Consider the following 25,096-nt stretch of genomic DNA (forward strand, 5'->3'; position numbering starts at 1 on the left):
TCCTCTGTTGCATGCCTTATGAACGCCCAAAGTCTTCACCGACATCCATCTTCCACCCAGAGACCACATCCCCACTGCCTTCTGTAGGACATCCCTCCCTGTCCCATTAGGAGGCTGTGATTGCTGTTTCTTCTTCTGCTGTCTTCACTCCAGTCCACGAAGAAATGAGGAGAGGAGGGGAGGGGCTGAGGTCAGCAGTTAGGTGCAGCCTGGGAGTTGTGGGTGTGAGCTGGAAGGCTATGCTTCTCCGGAGACTGATACTGGATGCTCCCTTACTGGGCTGGGGAAAGCTGAGCAGGATTAGAGGCAAAGAAATAATGTGACCCCAGTGGTTATGGGAAGGAGGTAAAGGAAGCCATAAAGTTAAGATGGGGCTCACTTTTTCTTAGCATCAAAAGGAAATCTGGGCATGCAGGAACCTGGAAGGGAGTGTGATACAGAGAGAATGGAGAGACATGTCTGAACACAGTAAAATAAACTGCCAGTGTGGTCTGAATCCTTTATAAGTTCATGGAGAATTCTCCTTCTCTTCCCTCTCAAATTCCCTTCACAGCATAGAGTCAAAACAAGAGACCAGGAAGAAGAGGCAGAACACAGCCCGTCTCTAAAAGCCACTCCCTTGGGCTTGAGTTTCCTTGGTTCACTGGTTTCTCCTAAGGCCCATTATGATTGTGACCAGAGAAGAATGATTTTATGGCTCATTGACAAGTGCATGAACCTACCTCATCCCACGCGTTTTGGGGGAGTACATTTTCTTTCTCTTTGGAAGGGGTCCACTTTCAATGTTTCTTCTTAGGAATTGGTTCTTGTGATAAAATGCAATAGCCAAAGGTCCCCAGAAACAAATCAGTATTTCAACAAAGGCTGATTTTACTCTCTTCCTTGTCTCCTCCTTCCTGGGAGATTGTATTAAACCACTGATACATGAGGAATAAGGATCATTTACAAGCATATTGTTACTCAGTGCCTCACAGGTGATACAAAGGAAGAATTGCCATCATGAAAGAAGATTCTGGCTGGGACCAGAACCTGACTAACCCTACCTGGAATGCCTTCTGTAAAGGTCAGGTTTCTGCCTTCCCCAAGTTCTATTTCCTTTAGCTCTTTCACTGAAGGGCTGTCAAGTATCAGCGCATAATGAATGTGCCTTGCAAGTAAATATCTTTCTAACATGTAGAACCTTGAAAGAAAATGCACCAGCTGTTTTTTTTTCTTTAGTTCTTTTTTCTGTTATATTTATAAACAACACAGAAAAAAGAGTCCAGATCTAGAAACCAATAAAATTAAACTGAAAAGAATGTCTCAGTATATTATTGTATACTTTAATTTTATGTGATTTTTCCCTTTTTATTCTTAGAAAGTCATTCAATTCAAGATCCGTGAGAGTCAGTGGTCCTTATTATGCTTTTTTTTCTTGCTGTTTTATGTCAGTACCTTTAGGAAACAAGCCATTCATTCATTCAAATGAAGTTACCATATTGTTGGGGATACAGAAAAGAGGCAGATAATGGGCCTGGTCTTTTAGGAACTCAAAGCCCCAGAATACCCTTCTTTCCCTGTGCTTTAGCACCACCTCTAAAGGAAAGAAGCAGCAAAATACTTCTCTTTTGAATATATGACATGTATATGACTCATTATATTTATGATTCCTTTAAATGAATTAAGAGGAAGTTCCTAGAGTATTTATACTCTTACAGTGTAACATTTCTTAAGACTGCCCATCAAATCTATTGACATTTTTGCCTGAGGATTTAGATAACTGGTAGAGATCTTTTAAAAAAAAAACTTTATTGAGGTATGATCGACATACAAAAACCTGGAGATATTTAGTGTATACAACTTGACGTGTTTGGGAATTGGTAGAGATTGTTATTGTTTTTTTTTTTTTTTATCTCTAGTACTGATCTGAAATTGAAATTGTTTAGGGGTAAGATTTACAGTTAATAGAGGAATAAAAGAACAGCTGGTTGTCCCAGCTTTTACTCTGGCTCTGCCTAATACACTGCAAGTCAATGTTTACTTAATGAGTGGTATTTATTGCCTTTTAATTCAACAACAAGCTATGTTTTTAATATGAAAATTACCATGATGAGTTATACCCACTGTCTATTCATCACTCAGCTACTCATTCCCTCTATGTGATGGCTCTAAGGCAGTGGTCCCCAACCTTTTTGGCACCAGGGACCATTTTCATGGAAGACAATTTTTCTAAGACTGGTTGCGGGGAGTGGTGGTGGGGGGGATGGTTCAGGCGGTAATGTGAGCGATGGGGGGCGGCAGATGAAGCTTTGCTCGCTCGTTGCTCACCTCCTGCTGTGGGGCCTGGTTGGTAATAGGGTCCATGGCCCGTGGGTTGGGGACCCCTGCTCTAAGGGATGGGTTCCAGGATGTGGTAGTTACTGTCCTTGGATATAAGCCGAGTGGATATAAGCAGCAGTTGTGTCTGTGCTGTCTTTGTCACCTGCTCCTCCTCAACCCACTGGCACCTGGTTTCTGCTCTACCATGCCAACGAAGTGCTTCTTATCAAGGTCACAACCCTGTATTGCTAAATCCAGTGGACAATTTTCAACTTCTGTTTTCACCTCTTAGCAGAATGTGGCACTGATGACCAAGTTCTTCTTGAAGTATGTTCTTCTTGTAGCTTCTGTCACACCGCCATCTTCTGGTTTTCTTCCTACTGCTCTGAATACCCCGAAGTCTCCTTTGAGGGCTCTTTTGTATCTCTCCATCTTTTAATTATTGGTGTTCCTTCAGGGTATGTCCTGGGTCACCTTCTATTCATATTCTATACACTTTTCCTGGGCAATTTCATCCCTTACGTAGGTTCTTATCTTCTATATTAATCTCTTCCAAATTAACGTCTCCAGTTGAAATCTCTTTCCTGGGCATCAGAAATCAAGCCATTGACTGAGCAGCTTCTCTCTGATGGCTCAATCTCAACCTGTCCCAGACTGGAGGCTGAATCCTTCTCCCCTTCCCCTGGCCTCATACTGCTTTTTTGCCCCCCACCCTCCCAAACCATCAGCTCCTTCTATGGTCCAAACTGCAGTGAATGACACTACCATCCATCTGGTTACCCAGGAGAGGAGCCCAGGAACTACCCTTGACTTCTCCCTGGCCTCTACTGCAGTCTTAAATTAATGAACAAATCCTACCCATTCCTCCCTCTCAATAGCTCTTGAGTAAATTCAGTTCTCTTTAGCTTTCTCTCTCTCCAGTTCAGAGAATGCATTTTCCCCAAGTCATCTGTCTCTATGCCAGCCAAGGCCTGAAATGCCAAGCACTTGACTCCATTGTCCTTTTCATTTTGCCAGATAGTGCCTGCCCCAAAGCTGCAAAGAAAACTGCCCTGGATGACTTAATCTGAAAAGACCAGAGGGCATGGAAATGTGAGTATGTGTGAAACCTTATTTATTTAAAAATATGATCCAGCTGCATCTGTAGTAATTTCTAGAGCTTAATGATTTCTCCATTTATTTTCTAGAGTTCTATATCTACTTCATAGCCAATAGTAATCATCATCTACTTAATCTACTAATATGTAGTAGTATACTATAGGATAGCTATAGTTAATAGCATAGATTGCTTTTTTTTCTTCATAATTTTACTTTTGAATTGCCTGTGTTGAAACTCAAATGTCTGTTTCATAATTTTTCACACATTCTTGAAAGCTAGTTTTTCCAGTCTGCTGGAATTTTTCATCCCCGTATTTGCTTGGCATTTTTTATCCCCAAGCTGTCTAGTATACACTGAAGAATTATGATTCAGTAAAATAAAGATCAACCCTTCAATTGTTTGCTGACTCCTCATGGCTACAGGTTTTTTTTTTAACTCTGAAAAGTGCTTGTTTAGTTTTACTATTTCTTTTTTTTTTTTTTTTTGCTCAAATAGATAATTAAAATCAAGAGGACTACTTTTGAAAATATCCATGTTTAGATATCACTAATATTTTGGACTGAGAAAAATGATAGGTTATGGCAATATTAATATCTTGAAGATTCTTCTTATTTTCATACATTTTTAAACATGAATTGGGTATCATGTGTTGATAGGCCCATAGAAGATGGTGGTACAATTTGACAGCTGGATGAAGGCTAGAATTAAGAAGTATGGACTGTCTGGATATGTGTTTGTAGTTGGTGGGTATATGGGACACCTCTTGTGCCCCATCTGGCATTGGCAACCAGAGGTGTAGGTGTGACCTGGCAGTGCCTGGACTCAGCTGTCTTGTGTATCTTTGGCTCACCTGTTACCTCTCTGTTCTTGTCGTGTGGGAGGTCTCCAGGAACTCACCAAGACATGGTGACAGATGCACAACTGAAATACAAGAGAATGATGCTCCATGAGGTAGTCTTTGACCACGGAGGGATGGGAACCAGAGTATGATGTGAATAAATGTACTTTACTTGACTTCTTTCATTCTGTCAAGTATAGGGGAAAGTATTTACATAATAATAAATATCCTTCAATGCAGTGAGGATTAAATAAGATAAAGTATGTATAGGTCTGTCAAATAGTAGATGCTGAATAAATGTTAATTTTCCTCTCTGTTCCTACCTGTATAAAATACTGATAATGAGTGTTATTATTTTGGTTAAGTTTTTTTCCCTATTAGTCTTTAAAAATAATTTAAAGAAAATAATCTATTTATTTTATTTTTTAAAAAGATTTATTTATTTATTATTTAATTACTTATTTAATTTAATTTTGGCTGCGTTGGGTCTGTTGCAGCACACGGGATCTTCGTTGAGGCATGCAGGATCTTTCGTTGCGGTGTGCAGGCTCTTTGTTGTAGTGCTTGGGCTTCTCTCTAGTTGTGGCGTGCGGGTTTTCTCTTCTCTAGTTGTGGCACGTGGGTTCCAGAGCGCGTCGGCTCTGTAGTTTGCGGCACACAGGCTCTAGCTGAGGCATGTGGGCTTAGTTGCCCTGCAGCATGTGGTATCTTAGTTCCCTGACCAGGGATCGAACCCATGTCCCCTGCATTGTAAGGTGGATTCTTTACCACTGGACCACCAGGGAAGTCCCAAGAAAATAACCTTTAAAAAAAAAAATTAGTATTTATTTATTTATTTATTTGACTGCCCCGGGTCTTAGTTGTGGCATACGGGATCTTCATTGCTGCATGCAGGATCTTTAGTTGAGGCATGTGGGCTCTTAGTTATGGCCTGCAGGATCTAGTTCCCTTGAACAGGGATTGAACCCGGTCCCGCTGCATTGGGAGCATGGAGCCTTAACCACTGGACGACCAGGGAAGTCCCAGAAAATAATCTTTTAAACTTAAAACTCTTGGAAAATTGGAATTCATACTAACCGAAGACCAATAACCATAGCCAAGAATTATAGCTGAGATAATATCCTATGTGTAGTCAGAAAAACCTAGATTCTAGTTCTGGTCCCAGCTATGACTATCTGCATCATTTTGGACAATTTGTGACGACTCACACAACATTGGATGAGGAAACAGGCTTGTCCCAACTCCTAGCAACTGTTGGCAGGAGGGCAGGAAGCAAGAGGGAGAAAAATGTTTTAATAGTAACAGTCAACAGGGAATTTATTTCTGGCTTTCACTCCAAGTAGGAAGTGATTCTAATAACAAAAATAGGTTTGAAACCCCACACCCACTTAGTCCTGGATGCAAAATGATGCTCTGCAGAGAGTACAATGTGCCTCCAGATGCCACAGATGCAGGTCCATAGCTCAGTGATTCACAGCCAGGGATGGACAAAGCCTTCCCTCATGACCAGCTGACACAGATTCATACTTCAAAGAATTTCTGTGAACAATCAAAGAAGCAAAGCTAACTCGCCGAAATCACTCCTAAAGATCCCAAAGCAAGAAACAGATTTCTCAATGACTGAGTGTCATAAGCATTTCGTGTGTCATATGGAGAAACCAGACTGAACCCTAACTAGTTTCTTCACTAAGAATTTTCAGAAAGAGGAGCTAAAGAGGATATCGAAACATGCTCTGTGTCTTTTAGAATTTGTTGTGCATGTTTATGGAGAGTGAACTGTGTATAAGTCTCATGACTGGGTGTCATTTCCATCATCCTCACCAATTGTTTTATTTCTTTAAAAATTCTGAGTTATATTATTTTAGGTATTGTTTTCGTTTTTTTGGTCCTTTTTTAATTGTGATCAAAAACATGTAACATTCAATGTTCTGTCTTAACCATTTTTGAGTGTACAGCTCGAAAGTGTTAAGTATATTCACATTGTTGTGCAACAGCTCTCTAGAACTTTTTCATCTTGCAACACTGAAATTCTATACCCACGAACCACTAATTCCTCCCTCCCAGCCCTTGGCAACCACCTTTCCTGCTTTCTGTTTCTGTGATTTTTGACTCCTTTAGATACCTCATGTGAGTGGAAACATACAGTATTTGTCCTTTCATGATTGTCTTATTTCGCCTAGCATAATGTCCTCAAGGTTCATCCATGTTTTAGCATGTGACAGGATTTCATTCTTTTTTAAGGCTGCATCATCTTCCATTGTATGTTTATACAATATTTTCATTATCCAATCAGCTGTTGATGGATATTTGGGTTGCTTCCACCTCTTGGCCATTGTGAATAGTGCTGCCATGAACATGGGTGTGCAGATATCTCTTCAAGATTCTGCTTTGCCTTCTTTTGGATATATATTCAGAAGTAGAATTCCTGGATCATATGGTAGTTCTATTTTTAATTTTTTAAGGATCCTCATACTGTTTTTCATAATGGCTACACCATTTTACATTCCCATCAACAGTGCACAAGGGTTCGAATTTCTCTGCATCCTCATCAGCCCATTATTTTCTGTTCTTTTTACAGTGGCCAACCTAGTGGGTATGAGGTGATAATCTTGTGGTTTTGATCTTGGGTTGTCTTATGATTAATGATGTTGAGCATCTTTTCATGTTGACCATTTGTATATTTTCTTTGGAAAATTGTCTGTTCAAGTCCTTTCCCCATTTTTTACTTAGGGTATTTGTTTTATGTTGTTGTTGTTTCTTACATTTTCCGGATATCAACTTATATATGCCAGATATATGATTTGCAAGTATTTTCTCCCATTCAGTAGGTTGCCTCTTCATTCTGTTGATTGTTTCCTTTGATGCACAGAGTTTTTAAGTTTGATATCATAACATTTGTCTACTTTTGCTTTTGCTGCCTATGCTTTTGGTGTCATATCCAAGAAATCATTGCCAATTCCAAGGTCCTGAAGCTTTCTGCCTATATTTTCTTCTATGAGTTTTATAGTTTTAGGTCTTACGTTTAGGTCCTTAATCCATTTTTTTTTCACATCTTTATTGGAGTATAAATGCTTTACAATGTTGTGTTAGTTTCTGCTGCACAACAAAGTGAATCAGCTATATGTATACATATATCCCCATATCCCCTCCCTCTTGAGCCTCCCTTCCACCCATCTAGGTCGCCACAAAGCACCCAGCTGATCTCCCTGTGCTCTGCAGCAGCTTCCAACAAGCCATCCATTTTACATTTGGTACTGTATATACGTCAGTGCTACTCTCTCACTTCATCCCAGCTTCCCCTTCCCCCGCCATGACCTCAAGTCCGTTCTCTACATCTGTGTCTTTATTCCTGCCCTGCCACTAGGTTCATCAGTACCGCTTTTTAAAATTCCACATATATGCGTTAGCATACTGTATTCGTTTTTCTCTTTCTGACTTACTTCACTCTGTAAGACAGATTCTGGGTCCATCCACCTCACTACAGATAACTCAATTTCGTTCCTTTTTATGGCTGAGTAGTATTTTATTGTATATATGTGCCACATCTTCTTTATCCATTCATCTGTGGATGGACATTTAGGTTGCTTCCATGTCCTGGTTATTGTAAATAGTGCTGCAATGAACACTGTGGTACATGTCTCTTTTTGAATTATGGTTTTCTCAGGGTATATGCCCAGTGGTGGGATTGCTGGGTCATATAGTAGTTCTATTTTCAGTTTTTTAAGGAATCTCCATACTGTTCTCCATAGTGGCTGTATCAATTTACATTCCCACCAACAGTGCAGGTGGGTTCCCTTTTCTCCACACCCTCTCCAGCATTTATTGTTTGTAGATTTTTTGATGATGGCCATTCTGATGATGGGGTGATACCTCATCATGGTTTTGATTTGCATTTCTCTAATTATTAGTGATGTTGAGCATCTTTTCATGCATTTGTTAGCCATCTGTATGTCTTCTTTGGAGAAATGTCTGTTTAGGTCTTCTGCCCATTTTTGGATTGGGTTGTTTGGTTTTTTGATATTGAGCTTCATGAGCTGCTTGTAAATTTTGGAGATTAATCCTTTGTCAGTTGCTTCATTTGCAAATATTTTCGCCTATTCTGAAGGTTGTCTTTTTGTCTTGTTTATGGTTTCCTTTGCTGTGCAAAAGGTTTTTAAGTTTCGTTAGGTCCCATTTGTTTATTTTTGTTTTTATTTCCATTAGTCTAGGAGGTGGGTCAAAAAGGATCTTGCTGTGATTTATGTCATACAGTGTTGTGCCTATGTTTTCCTCTAAGAGTTTTATAGTGTCTGGCCTTACATTTAATCCATTTTGAGTTTATTTTTGTGTATGGTGTTAGGGAGTGTTCTAATTTCATTCTTTTACGTGTAGCTGTCCAGTATTCCCAGCACCACTTATTGAACAGGCTGTCTTTTCTCTGTTGTGTATTCTTGCCTCCTTTATCAAAAATAAGGTGACCATATGTGTGTGGGTTTATCTCTGGGCTTTCTAAGCCATTCCATAGATCTATATTTCTGTTTTTGTGCCAGTACTGTACTGTCTTGATTACTGTGGCTTTGTAGTATAGTCTGAAGTCAGGGAGCCCAATTCCTCCAGCTGTGTTTTTCTTTCTCAAGATTGCTTTGGCTATTCGGGGTCCTTTGTGTTTCCATACAAATTGTAAAATTTCTTGTTCTAGTTCTGTGAAAAATGCCATTGGTAATTTGCAAGGCATTGCAGTGAACCTGTAGATTGCTTTGGGTAGTATAGTCATTTTCACAATATTGTTTCTTCCAATTGAGAAGCATGGTATATCTCTCCATCTGTTTATGTTATCTTTGATTTCTTTCATCAGTGTTTTATAGTTTTCTGAGTACAGGTCTTTTGCCTCCTTAGGCAGGTTTATTCCTAGGTATTTTATTCTTTTTGTTGCAGTGATAAATGGGAGTGTTTCCTTAATTTCTCTTTCAGATTTTTCATCATTGTTGTATAGGAATGCAAGAGATTTATGTGCATTAATTTTGTATCCTGTAAGTTTACGAAATTCATTGATTAGTTCTAGTAGTTTTCTGGTGGCATCTTTAGGATTTTCTATGTATAGTGTCATGTCATGAGCAGTGACAATTTTACTTCTTCTTTTCCAATTTGTATTCTTTTTTTTCTTTTTCTTCTCTGATTGCCATGGCTAGGACTTCCAAAACTATGTTAAATAAGAATGGCGAGAGTGGACATCCCTGTCTTGTTCCTGATCTTAGAGGAAATGCTTTCAGTTTTTCACCATTGAAAATTATGTCTGCTGTGTGTTTGTTGTATATGGCTTTTATTATGCTGAGGAAGGTTCCCTCTATGCCCACTTTCTTGAGAGTTTTTACCATAAATGGGTGTTGAATTTTGTCAAAAGCTTTTTCTGCATCTATTGAGATGGTTGTATGGTTTCATTCTTTAATTTGTTAATATGGTGTATCACATTGATTGTTTTGTGTATACTGAAGAATCCTTGCCTTCCTGGGATAAACCCCACTTGATCATGGTGTATGATCCTTTTAATATGTTGTTGGATTCTGTTTGCTAGTATTTTGTTGAGGATTTTTGCATCTATATTCATCAGTGATATCGGTCTGTAATTTTCTTTTTTTGTAGTATCTTTGTCTGGTTTTGGTATCAGGGTGATGGTGGCCTCATTGAACAAATTTGGGAGTGTTCTTCCCTCTGCAATTTTTTGGAAGAGTTTGAGAAGGATAGGTGTTAACTCTTCTCTAAATATTTGATAGAAATAGCCTGTGAAGCCGTCTGGTCCTGGACTTTTGTTTGTTGGAAGATTTTTAATTACTGTTTCTATTTAATTACCTGTGATTGGTCTGTTTATATTTTCTAATTCTTCCTGGTTCAATCTTGGAAGGTTGTACTTTTCCAGGAATTTGTCCATTTCTTCCAGGTTGTCCATTTTATTGGCCTATAGTTACCTGTAGTAGTCTCTTATGATCTTTTGTATTTCTGCAGTATCAATTGTAATCTCTTCTTTTTCAATTCTAATTTTATTGATTTGAGTTCTCTCCCTTTTTGTCTTGATGAGTCTGGGTAAAGGTTTATCAGTTTTGTTTAGCTTCTCAAAAAACCAGCTTTTAGTTTTATTGATTTTTGCTATTGTTTTCTTCATTTCTATTTCATTTATTTCTGCTCTGATCTTTATGATTTCTTTCCTTCTACTAATTTTGGGTTTTCTTTGTTCTTCTTTTCTAGCTGCTTTAGGTGTAAGGTTAGATTATTTGAGATTTTTCTTGTTTCTTGAGGTGAGCTTGAATTGCTGTGAACTTCCCTCTTAGAATAGTTTTTGCTCTGTCCCATAGGTTTTGGAGCGTCATGTTTTCATTGTCATACGTTTCTAGGTATTTTTTGATTTCTTCTTTGATTTCTTCAGTGATCTCTTAATTATTTAGCAGCACACTGTTTAGCCTCCATGTATTTGTGATTTTTACTGTTTTTTTTTTCCTGTAATTGTTTTCTAAGCTCATAGCATTGTGGTTGGAAAAAATGCTTGATATGATTTCAGTTTTCTTAAATTTCCCAAGGTTTGATTTGTGACCCAAAATGTGATCTATTCTGGAGAACGTTCCGTGTGCACTTGAGAAGAAAGCATATTCTTTTGCTTTCAGGTGGAATGTCCTAAAAATATCAATTAAGTCTATCTGGTCTATTGTGTCATTTAAAGCTTGTGTTTCCTTATTTATTTTCTGTCTGGATGATCTGTCTATTGGTGTAAGTGGGGTATTAAAGTCCTCCTCTATTATTGTGCTACTGTCGATTTCTCCTTTTATGGCTGTTAGCATTTGCTTTATGTATTGAGGTGCTCCTATGTTGGGTGCATAAATATTTATAATTGTTATGTTTTCTTCTTGGACTGATCCCTTGATCATTATTTAGTGTCCTTCCTTATCTCTTGTAACAGTCTTTATCTTAAAGTCTATTTTATCTGATATGAGTATTGCTACTCCAGCTTTCTGGTGATTTCCATCTGCATGGAATATCTTTTTCCATCCCCTCACTTTCAGTCCGTATGTGTCCCTAGGTCTGAAGTGGGTTTCTTGTAGACAGCATATATAAGATCTTGTTTTTGTATCCATTCAGCCAGTCTGTGTCTTTTGTTTGGAGCATTTAATCCATTTACATTCACGGTGATTATCAATATGTATGTTCCTATTACCATTTTCTTAATTGATTTGGGTTTTTTTTTTTTTTTTTTTTTTTTTTTTCTGTACGTGGGCCTCCCACTGTTGTGGCCTCTCCCGATGCGGAGCACAGGCTCCAGACGCGCAGGCCCAGCGGCCATGGCTCACGGGCCCAGCCACTCTGCAGCAGGTGGGATCCTCCCGGACCGGGGCACGAACCGGCGTCCCCTGCATCGGCAGGCGGACTCTCAACCACTGCGCCACCAGGGAAGCCCTTGGGTTTGTTTTTGTGGGTCTTTTTCTTCCCCTGTGTTTCCTGCTTAGAGAAGTTCCTTTAACATTTGTTGTAAAGCTGGTTTGGTGGTGCTGCAATTTCTTAGCTTTTGCTTGTCTGTAAAGCTTTTGACTTCTCCATGGAATCTGAATGAGATCCTTGCTGGGTAGAGTAATCTTGGTTGTAGGTTTTTCCCTTTCATCACTTTAAATATGTCCTGCCACTCCCATCTGGCCTGCAGAGTTTCCACTGAAAACTCAGCTGATAACCATATGGGGATACCCTTGTACACTATTTTTTGTTTTTCCCTTGCTGCTTTTAATATTTTTTCTTTGAATTTAATTTTCGTTAGTTTGATTAATATGTGTGTTGGTGTGTTTTTCCTAGGGTTCATCCTATATGGAACTCTGTGCTTCCTGGACTTGGGTGACTATTTCCTTTCCCATGTTAGGGAAATTTTCAACTATAATCTCTTAAAATATTTTCTCAGACCTTTCTTTTTCTCTTCTTCTTCTGAGACCCCTATAATTCGAATGTTGGTGCGTTTAATGTTGTTCCAGAAATCTCTGAAACTGTCCTCCATTCTTTTCATTCTTTTTTCTTTATTCTCCTCCCTGGCAGTTATTTCCACCATTTTATCTTCCAGCTCACTTATTCGTTCTTCTGCCTCAGTTATTCTGCTATTGATTCCTTCTAGAGTATTTTTAATTTCAGCTATTGCATTGTTCATCACTGTTTGTTTGCTCTTTAGTTCTTCTAGATCTTTGTTAATGTTTCTTGTACTTTTTCTCCATCCGTGCCTCTGTTCTGTTTCTGAGATTTTGGATCATCTTTACTATCATTACTCTGAATTCTTTTTAAGGTAGGTTGCCTATTTCATATACATTTATTTGGTCTTTTAGGTTTTTACCTTGCTCCATCACCTGTAACATATTTTTTTGTTGTTTCTTTTCTTTTTTTTTTTTTTTTTTGATAGGTAGGGCTGTATTCCCGTCTTACTGGTTGTTTGGCCTGAGGCTTCCAGCACTGGAGTTTGCAATCAGTTGGATAGAGCTGGGTCTTGGTATTGAGATGAGGACCCCTGGGAGGCCTCACTCCGATTAATGTTCCCTGGGGTATGAGGTTCTTTGTTAGTCCAGTGGTTTGGACTTGGAGCTCCCACCACAGGAGCTTGGGCCCAACCTCCGGCCTGGGAACGAAGATCCCTCAAGCTGTGTGGCACAGCAGAAAAAAAGAAAGAAAGAAAGAAAAAAAGGAGCAATACAATAACAAAGAATAAAAACAAAATAAAATTAGAAAGATTAAAAAATATTTTAGGAAAATTAAAAATATAATTGAAACAACTGCAACAAAGTAAAATAAAACCACAACAGAAGAAAGAAAAAAAAAGTTGGGGGGAACAAGCCAAAAGGAGAGAACAATAACGAAGTGGAGAGAACAATAACGAACTCTAGAGAATAAAACAAAATTAGAAAAATAAAAGATTTATTAGAAAAAATAAAGATATAAGTGAATGAACAACAATGAATCAACAAGGTAAAACGGAACCCCAATCTAAAAGAGGAAAAAGAAGAAGAAGGAAAAACAGCCTTGGCGATGGGGGCAGAATTTAGGTGGGGGTGGAACTAAGGCAGAGGTGGGGTTTAGGGTGGGGCAGGACGTAGGCGGGTGGAGGGATGACGTCTCAGCCTGGGGCAGGGCCTAGGCTCAGGACCCACTGCAGCTGGAAAAGGCCTTGGGGGCAGGGCCTAGGCGGGGCGATATTCAAGCATGGGGTGGGGGCTCTGCTTAGGACCTGCACAGAAGGGGAGAGGCAGCATGTCCAAAGGAGGGCGTCTGGAGTGTGGAGTTCCAGAGTTTGGAGGTAAGGCCCTGGGTGAGGGTGTGTGGGTGGGGTTTAGGCCCAGCATGTTGGAGGGGGTCAAAGAGGGGGTCTCCGAGTGTAGAGCTGGGGGAAGCATAGGGGCGGGGCTTGGGCTCTTCACGGCAGGAGGGAGGCTCCCAGGGCAGAGGATTAGGCCCAGGAGCCCAGGAGGCTCCCTGGTGCCTAAGTGGACAGGGAAAGCACTGGCTGCATTCCCTTCCGTTCCTCTGCACACTCCCCCAGGGTCTCCCCCATCCCCGCTGGACCCCTACCAGTGGGTGGTTTCTTCTGGGTGTAGGAACTCCTCCTCTCCCCCAATCCCCCCACCGGAAGTCTGACCTTTACTTTTGCTCCCCCTGCCCGCCCTCCCTCTCCCTCAGTACCTGCGTGGCTGGAGGGGGCCTCAGTGGGCAGAGGATCAGGCCTGGGATCTCAGCAGGTTCCTGGGGGCCCAAGTGGGCAGGGGAAAACTGACCACACTCCCTTTTGATCTCTGCCCTCCCAATGGTCCCCCAGTTAACCCCTCCTGGCATGGGATCCCTTCCCCTTCCCCAGCCGCCCCTCAGTGGCACAAGTCCCGTCCTGCTTCCACTTCTCTTACCCCTTCACTCCTCCCACACCCCACACCCGGTCACTGGGGGTTCTTCCCATCCCCTTAGGTGCCCATGGTTCCCCACCGGTACCTGGTAGGTGCCCTAGTTGTGCAGAGGTGTGAATTCCACGTTCTCCTAGTCCACCATCTTGATTCCACCATCCTTTTAGTCCATTTTGAATTAATTTTTGCATTTGGTGTAGGGAAGGGTTCAACTTCATTTTTTGCATGTGGATATTCAGGTTTTCCAACATCATTTGTTGAAGAGACTACCCTTTCCTTAGGGTAATCTTCTTGAAAATTATTTGGTCATATATGTAAGGGTTTACTTCTGGGCTTTCTGTTCTGTTCCATTGGTCTATATGTCTGTCTTTATGCTAGTACCACACTATCCTAATTACTGTTTCTGTGTAGCATGATTTGAAATCAGAAAGTATGAGGCCTCCAGCTTTGTTCTTTTTAAAGGTTATTTTGGCTCTTCAGAGTCCCTTAAGATTCATTATGAATTTTTGGATGGTTATTTCTTTGTCTGCTAAGAGTGGCATTGGGATTTTTTAAAAAAATAAATTTATTTATTTTTACTTTTGGCTGCCTTGGGTCTTTGTTGCTCTATGCAGGCTTTCTCTAGTTGCGGCGAGTGGGGGCTACTCTTTGTTGTGGTGCGCAGGCTTCTCATTGTTGTGGCTTCTCTTGTTGTGGTGCACGGGCTCTAAGCACGCGGGCTTCAGTAGTTGTGGCTCGCAGGCTCTAGAGCGCAGGCTCAGTAGTTGTGATGCACAGGCTTAGTTGCTCCGCGGCATGTGGGATCTTCCTGGCCCAGGGCTCTAACCAGTGTCCCCTGCATTAGCAGGTGGATTCTTAACCACTGAGCCACCAGGAAAGTCCCTGCCATTGGGATTTTGATAGGGATTGCATTGAATATGTGGATCACCTTGGGTAGTATGGACGTTTTAACAATGTTTAGTCTTCCAACCCATGAGAAATTTTGCTACTACAATAAATGGGATTATTTTCTTAATTTCTTTTTCAGAAAGTTTACTGCTAGTGTATAGAAATACAAGTGATTTTTGTATATTAATTTTTTATCCTGCAACTTTGCTAAAATCTTTTATTAGTTGTAACAGTTTTGTTTGTGTATGGGTGTGTGGAATGTTTAGGATTTTTCACATATAAGATCATGTCATTTGCAAACGGAGATCATTTTACTTCTTTTCCAATTTAGATGGCTTTTATTTCTTTTTCTTGTTTGTTTTAGAGTTTTGAACATTGAAATTAAGATTCTAGCCTGCTATGCGACAGCTGGCGCGCAACAACCAGGACCTTTGCTACCCCACGTGGCATCTTTGTGTGAATGAGAAAAGCCAGCCTCTGCCTCCAGGGGGTTGCAGCCTGCACCCGTGTGCGTGCCATGGAGAGCAGAGCACAGGATGAATTTCAGCCCCTCTCACCCCCCCGACTGAGTGTGCTTGGGTAGTGGACACTTGCGTATTATCTCAAATCCTCTTGGCCTCACCTCTTATTCCAGCCACAGGTGCAGTGACCGGTTCTGTGCAGGCGTCAACTAGTTTCATGCAGGTGCCCCTGAGTAGTGCCTCCTCTACCACCCAGGCCTCTCATTTCTTGTTTGGGGGCTTTTGTGAGTCTCCTCATGGGGATGTCCATAGGAGCCTTTTTGGCACTCATGTGTGTGCAAGATTGAAGGGTGGGACTGAGGGCGGGGAGGAGTAACACAGGGGTAGGAGGGTGGAGGGACTAATGCTCTACAAGGCAGCCCTTGACCAGTGGGGACAGGGCTCGGTGAACAAATGCTCTGCTGCCTCCACAAACCCGCATGGAAGTTTCTGAGACACATTTCATAAGAGTTGTCAAAGGATTCCTCAGGCTAGAGTAACTGTCTGAAGCTCTGCTTTGGGGGGAACTGACCATAGGCCTGCTTGTACAACTGTATGCAGCAGCCCGACTGTAACCTCTGACCCCACCTCCTTCAGATTAAGCCTTAGAGAGACTCGTTTGTCTCGGCTGCTTTACGTACTACAGAACCACTTCACATCTCTTGAGTTCCAGCATTCTCTTTATAAAACAAAAATGAACACATTTTAAAAGTGTATTTAAAGTGGGAAGCACTAAGTACCTTTAATCATTAAATATAAGTCATGATTTATGTTTTCACACCTCACATTCACTACCACATAAATGAATGCTTGTCTTTGTCAAAAGTTATTTATACAGATCGCTAGACTCATGAGAACAGGCAATGAGTGTTTTAGACTGAGCTGCTGATTCTAGAGAGAGCTCTTTGCTAATTCATCTTTTAATCTTTATTGAGGCGGCAGGATTGTTGAATTCAGTCACCTGACCTGGCCTCCATCATGGCCCTACCTTGCCAGAAGTTCATGCCAACTCTGATCCCTCGGTCTGTGTGGTTTGGCCTGCCTGCCTATGTCCCATTTTAAGAACCACTCAGTCTAGATGGGCTTTTGAAAATTTATAGAGCCTGATAGTGCTAATCCAGTGAGGGCAGCCTTGATCTGCTCCCCCAGCCCAGCCCCCAGCACCACTCAGAATTTCACCCTCACTGGAATCTCTTCTCCGTCAATACTTCTATAGCTACTACTCTGTGACACCAAAAATAATCTGTAATTAGTTTATTGCTATGTTGGACTTTTACCTTATTTTCAGTCTCAGAAATAGCCTGTCATTAACAGATGAGAGAAAACACTGAATAAAAACTCTTCTCTTTGTACATTACAGTGTAATTGGATTATCATTATTCATTAAAATATCCTCGCTCTTCATTTGATGCTAAATATTACATAAATATTACATTACTGGAGTCAAGTAGTATCAGAGAAAACTGTCTTTATCTGCATTTTATAACCCAAGATGATCACACCAGTGACTTCACATCACACCTTTGGAAATGTGGAGAGAAGACTGGGTGTGTAGGGACCTCAGTCTAGGCCCAGTTCGGCTCCTGCCACTTAATTCCTAATTTATAAAAGCTTCCACTTTTATAGATGTGACTGTTGGACTAGATACACCACCTTCTCTGAAATTCTGTCTCCTGTCTGCATTCAGGTCAACTGAGCACACACCTGGGTTAAGATATGGGTAGTAGCGTGTCTTCCTTTCTTATATTCTCACTTATCCCCTCCTTCCTCCCTTCCTTCCCTCCTTCTTTTTGTTTGCTTGAAAATCATACCAGTACTTTGCTCTAGCTCTTACTGTGGCATACTGTCCTGGGTGTCAAGACCTTCTTTAGTCGAGGCACTATAAACATGCCATGTGTCTTCCCTGTGTATTGCTGTTCATGGACTACATTAAACATGGAGCCTTCCAGCCCAAGTTCAAATGTCCTGACTTCCTCTGTAGTACTGTACTGCATGAGTGAACATGGTGACAATTTTCATCCAATGACCTCTCTTGTCCACTTCCACTGTCAAAAACTGCACTTCTTGGGGCTTCCCTGGTGGTGCAGTGGTTGAGAGTCCGCCTGCCGATGCAGGGGACACGGGTTCGTGCCCCGGTCCGGGAAGATCCCACATGCCGTGGAGCGGCTAGGCCTGTGAGCCATGGCCACTGAGCCTGCGTGTCTGGAGCCTGTGCTCCGCAGTGGACGAGGCCACAACAGTGAGAGGCCCGCGTATCGCAAAAACAAAAACAAAAAACAAACAAAAAAAAAACAACTGCACTTCTCCTGCTGAGCGTTCAGTGAGAGCAAAGCAGATGCTGAAGGAGGGGCTTACAGAGGGAGCAATGTTTTCACTAGGTGAGAAATTTAGGGCTTCATGTCTTGTCTGTTAGTCTGTTAGTTGGAATGCAGAGGGGAGATGGTTGACTTGAGGACATGTACTAACAATCAACTTGAATTGATATACGAAGTCAGATTTTTTTCTGATTTGGCTATTCAGTTTGACAACAACCACTGGCTCTTTGTATTAGTTTGCCAGGGCTGCTGTGACAAAGAACCAGACTAGATGGCCTAAACAACAGATATTTATTTCTCACAGTTCTGGAGACTAGAATTCCAAGATCAAGGTGTTGGTAGGCTTAGTTGCTTCTGAGGCCTCCCTCCTTAGCTTGCACAGAGCGGCCTTCTCACTGTGTCCTCACATGGTCTTTCCTCTACACATGCATATCCCTGGTGACTCTTGGGTGTCGAAATTTCCTTTTATAAGGACACCAGTCAGATTGGATTATGGCCCACCCTATCAGCCTCATTTTAACTTAATCACCTCTTTGAAGGCCCTAACTCCAAACACGGTCACATTTTGACTTACCGAGGGTTAGGGCTTCAACATATGAATTTTGGAGAACACAATTCAGTCCATGACACTCTCCGTATATTGGGTGAGCTAAATCAGCAGCTCCGAGAACCTTATGAAAATAAAGATGTGATAAGAAAATAGTATTTTATAAAAATTTGTATTGGAAAAATTTTACTGAATTATTTTAAATTTTCTAATTCATTCTGTGTATATTGGGTTATACTAGGTGCCTCTGAGAGAAAGAAGACCAGGTGCAATAGTTATTTGATAGGTGTTGGTCAGGTTTGATAGGTGTTGGTCAGGCTGATTTTTTTTTTTTCTACTTGTTCTGTCAACTGCTGAAAGTAATTAAAGTTTCCAGTTATTATTGTGGCTTTGTCTACTTCTCCCTTTAGTTTTGTCAGTTTTCACTTCATATATTTTGAAGCTCTAATATCAGAGGCATACATATTTAGGATTATGTATTCCTGGTGGACTGATTCTTTTATCATTATGAAATACCTCTTTTCCTTGAAGTCTATCTTGACTGATTTATTACGGCCACTCCAGCTTTCTTACACTTCCTGTTTGCATGATATATCTTTTTCCCTCAATGTGTTTATGTCTTTGTATTCAAATTACATCTTTTACAGACAGCATATTATTCAGTCTTACATTTAAAATTCAGCCTGACAGTCTGCTCTTTAATTGGGGAATATAGTCCTTTGACATTTTGTGTAGTTGTTGTTATGGTTGGATTAAGGTCTATCAATTTGTATTGTTTTCTGTTTGTCATGTGGTTTTTGTTACTTTGTTACTCCTTTTGCTACCAAACCAGGTTGATGCACAGCAAACCAAAATGCTGGGATGCTGAGATTTGCAGGAGAGAGGGTTTATTTGCAAGGCAGCCAAGCAAGGAGATGGGAGAACAAGTTTCAGACCCACCTCCCTGAAGGCAAGGGGTCAAGGTATTTATAGAATAAAGAATAAAGAAGCAGGGCAGTCTGAGGCTTAGGGAGCACGAGGAATGTAGAGAAAGGTTACCGGAAAAAGATACGGTAATCATTGTTCTGCACAGGTGTACTAAGCTACAGGCCTCTGCAAGTTCAAAAATGGAGGTGCTTAGCACAATCTGAGGGTGGAGTTTTTAGCCCACTGATGTCAAAATGTCATCAAGTGGACATACACATGCCCAGTTGGAGGGTCAGTTGTTACATCCAGTCCTAACCAGCTAAGTTAGAACTTGACACAGCTGACTCCAAGTTCCTGGAAAACAACTCAGGAAAACATCTTATTGTTTGGGTGTCATGCTGCTTGGAGGACATGCAAGTCTTTTTTTTTTTTTTTTTTTTGCAGTACGCGGGCCTCTCACTGTTGTGGCCTCTCCTGTTGCGGAGCACAGGCTCCAGACGCGCAGGCTCAGCAGCCATGGCTCACGGGCCTAGCCGCTCCGCGGCATGTGGGATCTTCCTGGACCGGGGCACGAACCCGTGTCCCCTGCATCGGCAGGCGGACTCTCAACCACTGTGCCACCCGGGAAGCCCTCATGCAAGTCTTAAAACGACCTTGATTAGTGAAGGCAGGTGAAATGAATTTGCCTGCAGTTCTATTTTCCCACTTTTTGTTTAATTGAATATTTTAACATTATTTAAAAAAATTTCTTCTTTTTTTGAAAAATTACAGTCCATTTAAAATTAATATTGTAGCACTTCATGTAAAATGGAAGAAATTTACAATAGTATAATTTCTTTTACTCCATCTTTGTGCTAATGTTGTCACGTATTTTACTTCTTTGGATTTTATAAACCCCATACATTACAGCAGTACTACTTTTGCTTTAAACATTTGTCTATTAAAGAAACTAAGAAAAAACATAGCCTTCTAATATATTTACATATTTACTATTTTCTGCGCTCTTCATTCCTTCCTGTAAATCTGAGATCCCACTTGGTTTCATTTTTCTTTTAATCTGAAGAGTTGCTTTAGCATTTCTTACAGTGTAGGTCTGCTGACAACAAATTCTTTCAGTTTTCATTTATCAAAAAATGTTTTTATTTTATGCCCTCCCCCCCTTTTCAATGATAATTTTGCTGGATTTAGAAATTTGAGTTGATGGTGGTGGGTTTTTTTTTTTTTTTTCTTGCAGCTCTTTAATGGTTCATTTTCTGACTTCTTGTCACCATTGTTTTGGATGAGAAGTCATTTTGATTTATATTATAGTTCCTTGAATGTAATGCATCTTTTTCTCTTGCTTTGGTTAAGACTTTTCTCCTCATTTTTTTTGATTTTTCTGAATGTTGATGATAGTATATCTCGGTGTATTTTTCTTTGTGTTTATCCTGCATGGGTTTCACTGAGCTTCTTGGGTTTGTAAATTGACTTTTTAAAAATCTAAATTTGAAAACATTTCATCCATATTTCTCTCAAATATTTTTTTCCTTCTCTGTTCATTTTCTCTTTTCATTCTGATACTCCCATTACACATATGTTAGATCACTGGTATTGCCTCATTAACATTTTTTCTCTTGTTCCTCAAATTGGATGATTTATTTTAATTTGTCTTCAAACTCACTGACTTTTTCTTATGCAGTCTCTAGCCTGCTTGTTAAACCTATCTCATGAGTATTTTATTTCAGGTAATGTAATTTTCAGTTATAGAATTTCCATTTGGTTATTTTTTATCATTTCCATTTCTATGCTGACATTTCCTACCTGTTTACTATGTTTATCTTTTCTGTTAAGTCTTTAAACATATTTATAATGGCTACTTTTATGTCCTTGTCTGCCGGTTCTAATGCTTAGGTCATCTTTGTGTCTATAAATAAAGCTTTATAGGAACACAACAATGCTCATTATTTGCATATTGTCTGCGGCTGTTTTCATGCTACATTGACAGTATTGAAAGGTTAGGAAAGAGATCATATGACTTATAAGCCTAAAATATTTACTGTCCGGGCTTGTAAAAAGTTTTACCAACCTCTGCTCTAAAATATGCCCCACACTTGAGGGCGTGATACTTCCTGCTATCACATGGCCTTCCTGCCACCTCAGGAGGTGCTCAAAGAGCCTGGCAAGGCCTCCCACCCTGGCTGGGTTAGAACTCCAAAGCCTTCCAGCACTGAGCTGTTTTCTGGTGTCTTCATTCAGCACACAGCCCAGCAGCAGCCTCTCTCTGTGGGGCCTTGTGGAGTTTTGCCCTGTTATGTACATCCCTGTCCCCAGCCAAGGATCTGCTGGGAACTCCCATGCAGACTTCTAGGAGCTCATCTTTGTGGTTCTCTGCCCTCTGGTATTATTCCCTACACATTCCAGACCTTTAGCAATCCTGAACTTCAGTCTCTGCCTCTTCTGCTCAGATGACTGCTATGCTCTGCTTGGGCTCCACTTCTTGGCCCCTATCATTTGGAAGGATTTTCTAGGGAAAGAACCAGGGTGAATGTGTCACTCATTTTGTGGGCTTCCCTTGTCTCAAGGTTCTGAGTCCTGTGCTGCTTCATGTTCAATGTCTGAAAATAATTGCCTTATTTATTTGTCATTTATTGTTGTTTATGTCAGGAGGACAAGTTTAATACTGGTTACTGTGAAGGTGGCAAAAGGCAGAAGTTTCTCTTTATTCCTTTTTTATTCCTAAATTTTATTATATACAATTATGACTTAGATGCTAAGAAACCCTGAATTATAGTAAGGAAAAACAAATTTATACATAAATGGTGTAAAGACTTTTTCTTTACTACTAATTGGGCTATCCCTCTGTCCTTGTTCTTTGTTATTGGAGACATCTTCCATTTGCACACTTTAATTTTGTTTTTGGGGAAAAATATTTTATGACTACCATGCTCTTCTACAGTTACAGAAGATGTTCATACCCATTGAAACATTATGTATTTATTTTATCCTTTTAAAACTATTATTACTAGAAAATAACTCAAAGCTAACAGCACTATTTTCCTATTCTAAAAAACATTTTCATATTAGAAAAAAGGATCTCAAAACTGCCTATAGATATAATATAAATTTAGTTTTTATTTTATTGCTATATCTTCTTGTCAGAATATGTTAGATGGGGTGTTTCTTCTAATGGTCCCTAAATTTAAACTTCCAGAAGTTGGAGGCAGGCTATGCTTATAGAAAGCAATATGCATTCTATAAGCAGGCTATGCTTATAGAAGGCAATATATTATGCTGATTGGTCAAAGTCCCAACTTGTATGGCTAAATTTCTGTGGCACAAAGAAGCTCTAAATTAGCAGATTAATTTGAGCTGTTTTCTCAAAATTTTAGTTATTTTGCATTTTATCTCAATTTTAGAACTTACATTATTGCACCAGGGTATCTTGGTTTTAAATTACTACTTGATTTTAAATTACTAAGCACCTCTTGGATGTCAAATTGATAAGTATCAATTTGAATTTTTGCAATTAGTGCCTATAGGCACAGTGATAAATGACTGTCCAGAAGAGGTAACTGAAATTCTGAGATGTGTATAAATCATGTCATAAGGGGAACTGTAGAAAGAATTAAGGCTGGTGATGGAGGTGTTAGGTGTGAATTTCTCAGTGTACTTAAGGGCTGTTTTAAGTGCAGAAAAGACTATTCAGAGGTTGGTTAAGCTTTAAGAGCTAATAATAAATTTATTATAGTTACAGATTCAAAATCATAGTTTTTCCTTAAACTTTAAAGTTCAGTTTACAAATCTTATTTTGTTTGTAAACCAAGCAAAGTTTTGCAATCACTTGTAAGGGTCTTTGACTAATATTTTGCTCTATTTATGGATTTGTTAATTAAACATCTTCAGATATTTTACACTGCATTTAAATATTTAATATATTTCAGTTCTTTATCTCTAAAAAGTTGTTTGACTAATAAACCTTCCCAAGTGTTTGAGTAATTGTTATAAATCTGACACATTAGACTTAAATCCAACAAACTTAAATGTTACAGAAAAACCCGAACGAACTTTTGGGCCAGCCCAATACTTGCACCTTTGTGATTTCCAGACTCTGATTTCCAGAGCCAAGTGGTCCCTTAACCCTCAAACATCTAATCTTCTCGGCAGGGAAGTCTACCATCCCTCTTTCCTTGAATCTTAAGGTTTATAAATAAGTGTCTTTTACATACAACTCTGTAACACTTCAAATTTTATGGAATCTCACAGAGCTCTTATGTGTATTAAAATGATATCAAATTGAATTTTAGAACTCTCTCCTGGCTTAGTAGGCTGATTGGTCACAGCTTCCAGGGCCACAGTCCTGAGAAACCTGTCGGGGACCCATGTGTTATGCTGCCCCAGAGGACCTGCATGAACACTTGTAACCACAGATGTAACAACTATGAAATCTTACTTGTTTATTAGAACCAGATGTCCATAGGTGCTTCATTTTGCCTGTGTAACAGGTGATTTTCAAGAGATCTGGCCATTCAGTTATGAGCTGTCTTGGTTTTTAGCCATGGGTTATTCAATAATGCTCTTTCTCCCTTCCTCCCTCTACCACCATCCAGCCTCCTGCTTCTCCTTTTCTCCATAAAACACAATAAATGAGTGCCTACTTTCAACTGGGCATGGTTCTGGAAATAAAAAGGTAGATGAGATAGAGGTTAAATTAAAAAGTACTAAAAATGCTTTAAAACAAAAAAATTGAGATAAAACTTTCATATAGTAAAATGTACAAATATTAAGTATAAGCTCAACAAATTACCAATTACTTAGGAGTTTTCATAAGTGGGCCTTAAAACTGACAATTCAAGCCAAAGTCCATTCATTTTACCTGGGATAGTGTGCTCACTGGTAAAATTTCCCCAATGAGCACAATATCCCAAATAAAATGAATGGACTTTGGCTTGAATTGTCAGATTGAAGGCTGTTACTCAGAAATTTGTGCATTGTTAGTTTGGAGAAGGGTCAGTATACTATGGCCTGTTGGGACTATTTCTGTGTGTCCTGGGAGCTAAGAATGGTTTTTATATTTTTAAAGGATGTAAGACAAAATAGAAGAAGGAGGAGAAGAAGAAACAGAGACTATATGTGGACTGCAAAATTTAAAATATTTACTATCTGACCTCGTACAGAAAAGAGGTCATAGAGGAAAGAAAGCTGTGGAGCCATAGAGGAAAGAAAGCTAACTGGAATCCAAGGGTAATGGTTGCTCTTCTTCGCTCTCTAGCCCAGGAAGATGTGTCAACGGCCTTCCTTCTGACTGGCATTACATGTTGCTCAATCAGAAAAGGGTTTACCTTTTTTACTGACTTATGTCAGCCCCACCTAGTGAATTTAAGTACAAGGAAGAGTTTGCTGAAATGCTGTGCCAGAAACACTAAGTCAGGACACACACAGGTTGTTGACCTCAATCTGGAAATGAACTCGACTTTTCAGAAATACAGGAAGAGTTATGGCTATGCTGAACTATTCTAAAGGTTGTGGATGTGTTTCGAAGACTTTGCCACAGATTCTTCATCATCTGTTGGCTAGGGGATCCCATGGCACCTTTGCAGCAGGTGAGAGAGGGGAGAAAGCAGGGAGTGGATGCCAGGGACTGTGAGTCAGCAATTTCCAACCCTACCCCTCCTTCTCTAGATAATCCACATGGCTTTCCTCAAATCTGTCCCAGTTTGCAGTGCTTCTGCTATTAATCTCCTACTCTCCAGAGGGGACTTCTGGCTCACATCAATAGCAGGACCAGCGTTGGGTATGATTACTGGATAGGGGCAGTGGGGGAGTTTCTAGTGGTGATGTTGCTGTGGTT

Source organism: Mesoplodon densirostris, chromosome 10 (assembly GCF_025265405.1).
Source record: "Mesoplodon densirostris isolate mMesDen1 chromosome 10, mMesDen1 primary haplotype, whole genome shotgun sequence".
Lineage (NCBI taxonomy): Eukaryota > Metazoa > Chordata > Mammalia > Artiodactyla > Ziphiidae > Mesoplodon > Mesoplodon densirostris.